Source organism: Lutra lutra, chromosome 6, assembly GCF_902655055.1.
Source record: "Lutra lutra chromosome 6, mLutLut1.2, whole genome shotgun sequence".
NCBI classification, from domain to species: Eukaryota; Metazoa; Chordata; class Mammalia; order Carnivora; family Mustelidae; genus Lutra; species Lutra lutra.
In genome coordinates, this window is record NC_062283.1 from 146,059,271 (window position 1) to 146,067,319 (window position 8,049).

Sequence of the window (8,049 nt, forward strand, 5' to 3'; positions counted from 1 at the left end):
ACAAGAAGTGTTAAAGGGATCTCTTTGAGTAGAAAGGAAAGACTGTAAGTAGGAATAAGAAAAGTTAGAAGCACAAAAGTGGTAAAATTAAGTATGTCTGTAAAAATTAGTCAGGGATTCACAGAATAAAATGATGTAAAGTATAATACCATATAACTAAAACACGGAGGAGTAAAGATGGGGTTCAAACTTCAGTAATCTTCAATTTAATATAGACTGCTATCTGCATAAGAGGTTATAGATATATATAACATGTATATATGTTCTTTATAAACCTATTGTTTATATGTGTGTGTGTGTTATATATAAACATAATGGTAACCACAAATCAAAAACGAGTAATATATATGCAAAAAAAAAAAAAAAGGAAAGAAAGCCAACAAACCATGAAAGAGGATAGCAAGAGGAGAAAGGAGCAGAGAAGAACTACAAAAACAACCAATACAACTGACAAAATGGCAATAAGTACATACCTCTCAGTAATTACTTTGAATATCAGTGTAGTAAATGCTCCAGTCACGAGACATAGGGAGATGAAAGGGATAAAACAGTAACACCCATCTATATGCTGCCTAAAGACATGCAGATTAAAAGGGAAGGGATGGAGGGGTGCCTAGATGGTTCAGTAGGTTAAGCAGCTAACTCTTGATTTTGGCTCAGGCCATGATCTCAGGGTTATGAGATAGAGCCCCATGTTGGGCTCCACGCTCAGTGTGGGGTCTCCTTGTCCCTCTTGATACCCCTCCCCCTGCTCACACTCTCTCTCTCAAATTTTTTTAAAATCTTAAAAAAAAAGTCAAGGAATGGAAAAGCATTTATCATGCAAACAGAAATATGTGTAAGAAAGCTGGTGTAGCCAATATTTATGTTGGACAAAATAGATTTTCTTTTAAAAAAATTATTTATTTATGTATTTATTTATTTATGTATTTATTTATTTATTTATTTATTTTATTTGAGGCGGAGGGGAGAGCACAAGTGGGGGGAGGGGGTAGAGGGGAATGGGAGAAGCAGACTCCCTACTGAGCAGGGAGCCTGATGTGGGGCTCACTCTAAGGAGCCTAAGATCATGACCTGAGCCAAAACCAAGAGTCAGATGCTTAACTGACTGAGCCACCCAAGTGACCCCAAAATAGGTTTTAAAACAAAGACTGTAACAAGAGACAAATAAGGACACTACATAATGATAAAGGGAATGATCCATCGAGAAGATGTAACAACTGTAAATATTTATGTACCCAACACAGGAGTACCCAAATACATAAAGCAGATAATAACAAACATAAAGGAAGTAATTGGAGAGTAATACCACAATACCCCACTTACATCAATAGATAGATCATCCAAACATAAAATCAACAAGGAAACAGTAGCTTTGAATGACACATTGGACCAGATAGATCAAACAGATATATTCAGAACTTTACAACCTAAAACAGAATATACATTCTTTTCAAGTGCATGTGGAACATTCTCCAGAATAGATCACATGGTAGGCCACAAAACAAGTCTTAACAAATTCAAAAAGATGGAAGTCATATCATGCATCTTTTCCAACTACGATGCTATCAAACTAGAAATCAACCACAAAAGAACATCTGGAAACAACACAAGTACATGAGGTTAAATAAAATGCTACTAAACAATGACTGGGTCAATCAAGAAATCAAAGAGTAAATCCAAAAACACATGGAGACAAATGAAAATGAAAACACAATAGTCCAAAATCCTTGAGATGCAGCAAAAGCTGTACTAAAAGGAAAACTTGTAACAATACAGGTCTCCCTCAAGAAGAAAAAGAGATTCAAATAAACAACCTAAACTTACACCTAAAGGACCTAGAAAAAGAAGAACAAACAAAACCCCAAACCAATAGAAGGAAGGAAATAATAAAGAATTAGAGCCAAAAAATAAATGAAATAAAAACTTCAAAAAAAAAAAAAAAGCACGGTAGAATAGATCAATGAAACCAGGAACTGGTTCTTTGAAAAGATCAACAAAATTGATAAAACTTTATCCAGACGCATCAATAAAGAGAGAGAGAGAGAAAGTACTCAAATAAACAAAATCAGAAATGAAAGAAGAGAAACAACAGCCAACACCACAGAAGTACAAAGAATTATAAGAGAATATTATAAAAAAAAAGTATATGCCAACAAAATAGACAACCTAGAAGAAATGGATAAATTCCTAGAAACACATAAATCCCAAAACTGAATCAGAAAGAAATAGAAAATTTGAACAGATCAATTACAACAATGAAATTGAATCAGTAATCAAAAACTCTCAACAAACAAAAGTCCAGAACCAGATAGATCACAGGTGAATTCTACCAAACATTTAAAGAAGAGTTAATACCTTCAGCCTATGAGGTCAGCGTTACCCTCAGACCAAAACCAGATAAAGACACTGCAAAAAAAGAGAACTATAGCCCAAATCTCTGATGAACACAGAAAAATCCTCAACAAAATATTAGCAAACTGAATCCAGTAATACATTTTTAAAAATCATTCACCATGATGAAGTGGGATTTATTCCTGGGATGCAAGGGTGGTTTGATATTCACAAATCAATCAACATGATATATCACATCAACAAGAGAAGGGATAAAAACTATATGACCATTTCAATAGATGCAGAAAAAGCATTTGACAAAGTATAACATCCATTCATGAAAAAATCCTCAACAAAGTAGGTTTAGAGGGAACATACCTCAACATAATAAAGGTCATATATTAAAAACCCACAACCAAAATCATAATCAATGATAAAAGCTGAGAGCTTTTCCCCTAAGATCAAAAACAAGACAAGTGTCCAGGGCGCCTGGGTGGCTCAGTGGGTTAAGCCAGCTCAGGTCACGATCTCAGAGTCCTGGGATCGAGTCCCACATCAGGATCTCTGCTCAGCGGGGAGCCTGCTTCCCTTCCTCTCTCTCTGCCTGCCTCTCTGCCTACTTGTGATCTCTCTCTGTCAAATAAATAAATAAAATATTTTAAAAAAAAAAAGACAAGTGTCCAATCTTGCCACTTTTATTCAATGTAGTACTGGAAATCAGTCCTAAGCTGCAGCAATCAGACAAGAAAAGAAATAAAGGGCATCCAAATTCGTAAGGAGAAAGTAAAACTTTCACTGTTTGCAGATGACATACTATATATAGAAAACTACTAGAAATGATAAATGAATTTGGCAAGGCCACAGGATACAAAGTCAATATACAGAAATCCATTGTATTCCTATACACTAATATGAAGTAGCAGAAAGAGAAATTAAGAAAAAGACTCCATTTACAATTGCACCAAAAATAATAAAATATCTAGGAATAAACTTAACTAAGGAGATGAAAGCCTATATTCTTAAAACTATAAAACATTGACATGGGGCGCCTGGGTGGCTCAGTCAGTTAAGTGTCTGACTCTTGATTTCAGATCAGGTCATGATCTCAGGTTCATGAGATCAAGTCCCAAGTAGGGCTCCATGCTCAGCAGGGAATCTGCTTGAGATCTGTCTTTCCCTCTCCTTCTGCCTCTCCCCACCACTCTCTCTCTCTCCCAAATAAATAAATCTTTAAAAAATTAATGAAAGAAATTGAAGACAACACAAACAATGGAAAGATATTCCATGTTCATAGATAGGGAGAACAAATGTTGTTAAATGTCCATACTTCCCAAAGCAATCCCTATCAAAATACCAATAGCATTTTTCACAGAACTAAGACAAATAATCCTAAAATTTTTATGGAACTGCAAAAGACCCCGAACAGCCAAAGCAATCTTGAAAAAAGAACAAAACTGGAGGTATCACAACCCCAGATTTCAAGATATACTACAAGGTTGTAGTAATCAAAACAGTATGGTGCTGACACAAAAATATACTCATATATCAATAAAACAGAATGGAAAGCCCAGAAATAAAACCACAATGATATGGTCAATTAATCTTCAACAAAGGATTCAAGAATATACAATGGGAAAATGACAGTCTCTTTCTTCAACAAATGGTGTTGGGGAAACTGGACAGCCAAATGCAAAAGAATGAAACTGGACCACTTTCTTACACCACACACAAAAATAAACTCAAAATGAATTAAAGACCCAAATGTGAGACCTGATACCATAAAAATCCTAGAAGAGAGCAGAGGCAATAATTTATCTGACATTAATCATAGCAACATCTTTCTAGATATGTCTCCCTAAGGCAAGGAAAACAAAAGCAAAAAAAAAGACTATTGTGACGGGGCACCTGGGTGGCTCAGTGGGTTAAATCCTCTGCCTTCAGCTCAGGTCATGATCCCAGGGTCCTGGGATCGAGCCCCACATCCGGCTCTCCGCTTGGTGGGGAGTCTGCTTCCCCCTCTCTCTCACTGCCTGCCTCTCTGCCTACTTGTGATCTCTCTCTCTCTGTCAAATAAATAATAAAATCTTAAAAAAAAAAAAAGACTATTGTGACTACATCAAAATAAAAGGCTTCTGTACAGTGAAGGAAACAGTCAACAAAACTAAAAGGCATCCCACAGAATGGGAGAAGATAATTGCAAATGACATATGTAAGCTGGTACAGCCACTGTGGAAAACAGTATGGAGTTTCCTCAAAAAATTAAACATTGAATCACTGTATTTTCCAGTAATTCCACTACTGGATATTTACCCAAAGAACACAAAAACACTAATTCAAAAATGTGTATGAACCTTCATGTTTATTGCAGCATTATTAACAATAGCCAAATTATGGAAGCAGCTCAAGTGTCCATCAATAGATGAACAGATAAAGAAGATGAGGTAGGGGTACCTGAGTGGCTCAGTCAGTTAAGCGTCCAACTCTTGATCTCAGATCAGGTCTTAACCTTAGGGTCGTGAGTTCAGGCCTGCACCCAGCATAGAGCCTACTTTAAAAAAAAAAAAAAAGATAATGATGAAATGTGCATAGATAGATAGATAGATAAAACTCAGCCTTAAAAAAGAATGAAATCTTGCCATTTGCAGCAACATGGATAGAACTAGAGAGTATAATGCTAAGTGAAATAAGTCAGTCAGAGAAAGACAAATACCATATGATTTCACTCATATGTGGAGTTTAAGAAACAAAACAAATGGGGGCACCAGGTTGCTCAGTCTGTTAAGCAAGTGCCTTTGGCTCAGCTCAGGTCACGATCTCAGAGTCCTGGGTTCAAGCCCCACATCAGGCTCCTTGCTCAGCAGGGAGTCTGCTCTCCCTCTGCCCCCTCTTGTGCTCTATCTCAAATAAATAAATTTTTTTTAAAAAGAAACAAAACAGGGGCACCTGGGTGGCTCAGTCCTTAAGCAATTGCCCTTGGCTCTGGTAATGATCCCAGGGTTCTGGGATCAAGTGCCAAATTGGGGTCCCTGCCCAGCAGGAAGCCTGCTTCTCCTTCTCCCACTCCCCCTGCTTCTGTTCCCTGTGTCTCTATCAAATAAATTAAAAAATGAACAAAGGGGAAAAAAAGAGAGAGAGAGACAAACCAAGAAACAGACTCTTAACTCTAGAGAACACACTGGGGAGAAGGGGGGGGTGGGGGGATGGGTGAACTATGTGAAGGGGATTAAGAGGACATTTATCCTGATGAGCACCAAATAATGTATAGAATTGTTGGATCACTGTATATGAACCTTACTGGAATTAAAAATAAAAATAGGGTTTTTCTTAATACACACATGGCTAGGCCAAAACTTGCTCCAAAATATCCTACCCTTTTCTGAAAAAAATATCACTCTCAACACCCCTCTCCCCCCGACAAAAAAAATCTCAGTTTGCTTACAAGGCCATGTAAAGAATCTTACTGCTTAACCACTTGATGGCTAAGTCTAACAAAGAAAGAAAAGAAAGGGAGAGATTAAAGCCATTTGCCCTCTCCCATCTGCTGTCTTTGCAAGGACAGGTATATTCACTTTTGGCTTATTCCAGTCCTTCTCATAGAAGGGCTTAACCAAATAAAAATGCATTTTTTAGAAAAAAGAGTCTTTGCCATCTGACTTCATCTCAGGTCATGATCTCAGGGTCCTGGGATTGAGCCGAGTCAGGCCCACACTCAGCAGGGAGTCTGCTTCTCCCTCACCCTCTGTCCCTTCTCCTGCTCACACACACACTCTCTCTCTCTCTCTCAAATAAATAAATAAAATCTTTGGGGGAAAAAAAGCTTTGTAAAAAAATTCCATACTTTGGTACGGGGGAGGTAATGAAAGTAATATTTGAAATGTGCATACAGAAAAATAAATCAAACACATCAGCAGAATTACTTTATTAAATCAGGAGATTAGAAGGGTTTTGGTTTTTTTTTTTTTTTTTCTAAATGAAGCAGCTTTGTTCCCCTGACTTAAAAGGTATAAATAAAAGGCATTCTTTAAAAAGAGTATCATGCAGGGCTGTGGAATGAACACTAAAGCAGGCAGAGGTTCCCAGAAGTGGCCATTGAGCTGGGGCGGTGATATCTGTGTCTGTCCTTGAGTCTGTGCTCCCCATGCCTTCGCTGAAGAGCGGCTGAGTCAGACCACATGAAAGTTGGGAAGCCACATTTAGCTGCACTTCATGGTACATATTACACACCAGACACTGTTCTAAGCCCTTCACATGTATTATAGCATCTGAAACTCCGATTATCCCATTATCACCAGCTGAGGACACTGAGACACAGAGAGGTCAAATAAACCCGGGCATAGGAGCAGAGCTTAAACTACACATCCCAGCCTGCCCCCCAGGGAGGTACAGTGTGGTCACCCATGAAACAGGAGCAGAAGCATAGGCACGACCCAGCTCATAAACTTCACACCTGCCATCCTCACGTTTGTTGAGACCACGGGCTCAGCGAAGATGACAAGAGCTACCTTGCATGACACTTACCTGAGATGGCAAAGCAGTTAGACCTAAAGAGCCTGGAACGTGGAACCTCCACTTGGAGGAAAGCCCCTGCGAACCAGAACCCTTCATTGTAGACTTTGCAGGAGTTAAAAAAAAAAAAAAGTCTATTGTCCTTGAGCTATTACATATTTAGGGTTTGTTGTCGATGCAAGTATGTTACCCAAATTAAGTCAAAACTTAGGATCTAGAAGTGGCTACTTCCCCAGGAAAAAAAAAAAAAATGTAAAGTAGATGACACTGGGTTAGTGGCCAGTGAGTAAATTGGAGTCAGAAGCTGAAGAGCTGAAAAGCCATGTCACACGCGGCAAATCATGCAGTAGCTGGTTCCCGCAGTAACATGAAGGGCAAGGCCGTGGTAGCTCTGCAATTGTTTGGGAAGAACCAGACGGATATACTGCATGTTGGCTCTTATCTTCCCCTTTCAAGAATTATTGCTGGCGTGTTCAAGAAGGAACTGGTCTGTCTGCACACAGTAATGAAAGGGGAAGGGCACCTGGGTGGCTCAAGTCAATTAAGCATCTGCCTTCAGCTCAGGTCATGATGCCAGGGCCCTAGGATTGAGCTCCACATCGGGCTCCTTGTTCGGCAGGGAGTCTGCTCCCTCTCGCTCTGCCTTCTGCTCCTCCTGCTTGTGCTCTCTCTATGTCAAGTAAATAAAATCCTTAAAAAAAAAAAAAAAGGCAATGAAAGTGGGTATTGTTCAGAAATTTGGGACTCCAAAGTCTGGGAAAGCTGACTATTTCTAAACTCCAAACAGTAAGAGATGTAAGACTGAAAAAGGCTCTGAGCAACAAGAGCTCCAAACTCAACCCCAAAGCAGAGATGAAGGATGTGGGCTTCCCACGTGAGCCTGTTGTTCTGACGCAAGGAAGCTACTGTTACACAGATGGGGTGAAGAAACAGGCATGTTTCATTCTTGAGAGGTGTGTCTAGTAAAAAAATTTTAGAAGAGGATACTGACACGTGAACTGGCAGCACAATTTGGTTAGAAACCCACTAAGTTTTCAAGGGAATTGTATTGCCACGGAAAACAATAAACTAAACAGTCTTCCACTTTTTGAGCTTTAAAATAACCTTCAGGGACACCTGGGTTGAGGCTCTGCCTTCAGCTCGGGTCATGGTCTCAGGGTCCTGGGATCAAGCCCCACATCAGGCTTTCTGCTCAGCAGGGAGCCTCCT

The 8,049-nt window shown here is 39.1% G+C and overlaps 1 long non-coding RNA gene across 1 annotated transcript; it reads right to left on the bottom strand.

The window, feature by feature from the left end:
* Positions 1-6,238: 6,238 nt before the first annotated feature.
* On the bottom strand, positions 6,239-8,049 carry LOC125102672 (uncharacterized). Its single transcript, XR_007128166.1, has 2 exons — positions 6,853-8,049; positions 6,239-6,492 (listed from the first exon to the last, which is right to left on the bottom strand). It is a non-coding gene; the product is annotated as an uncharacterized LOC125102672 (long non-coding RNA).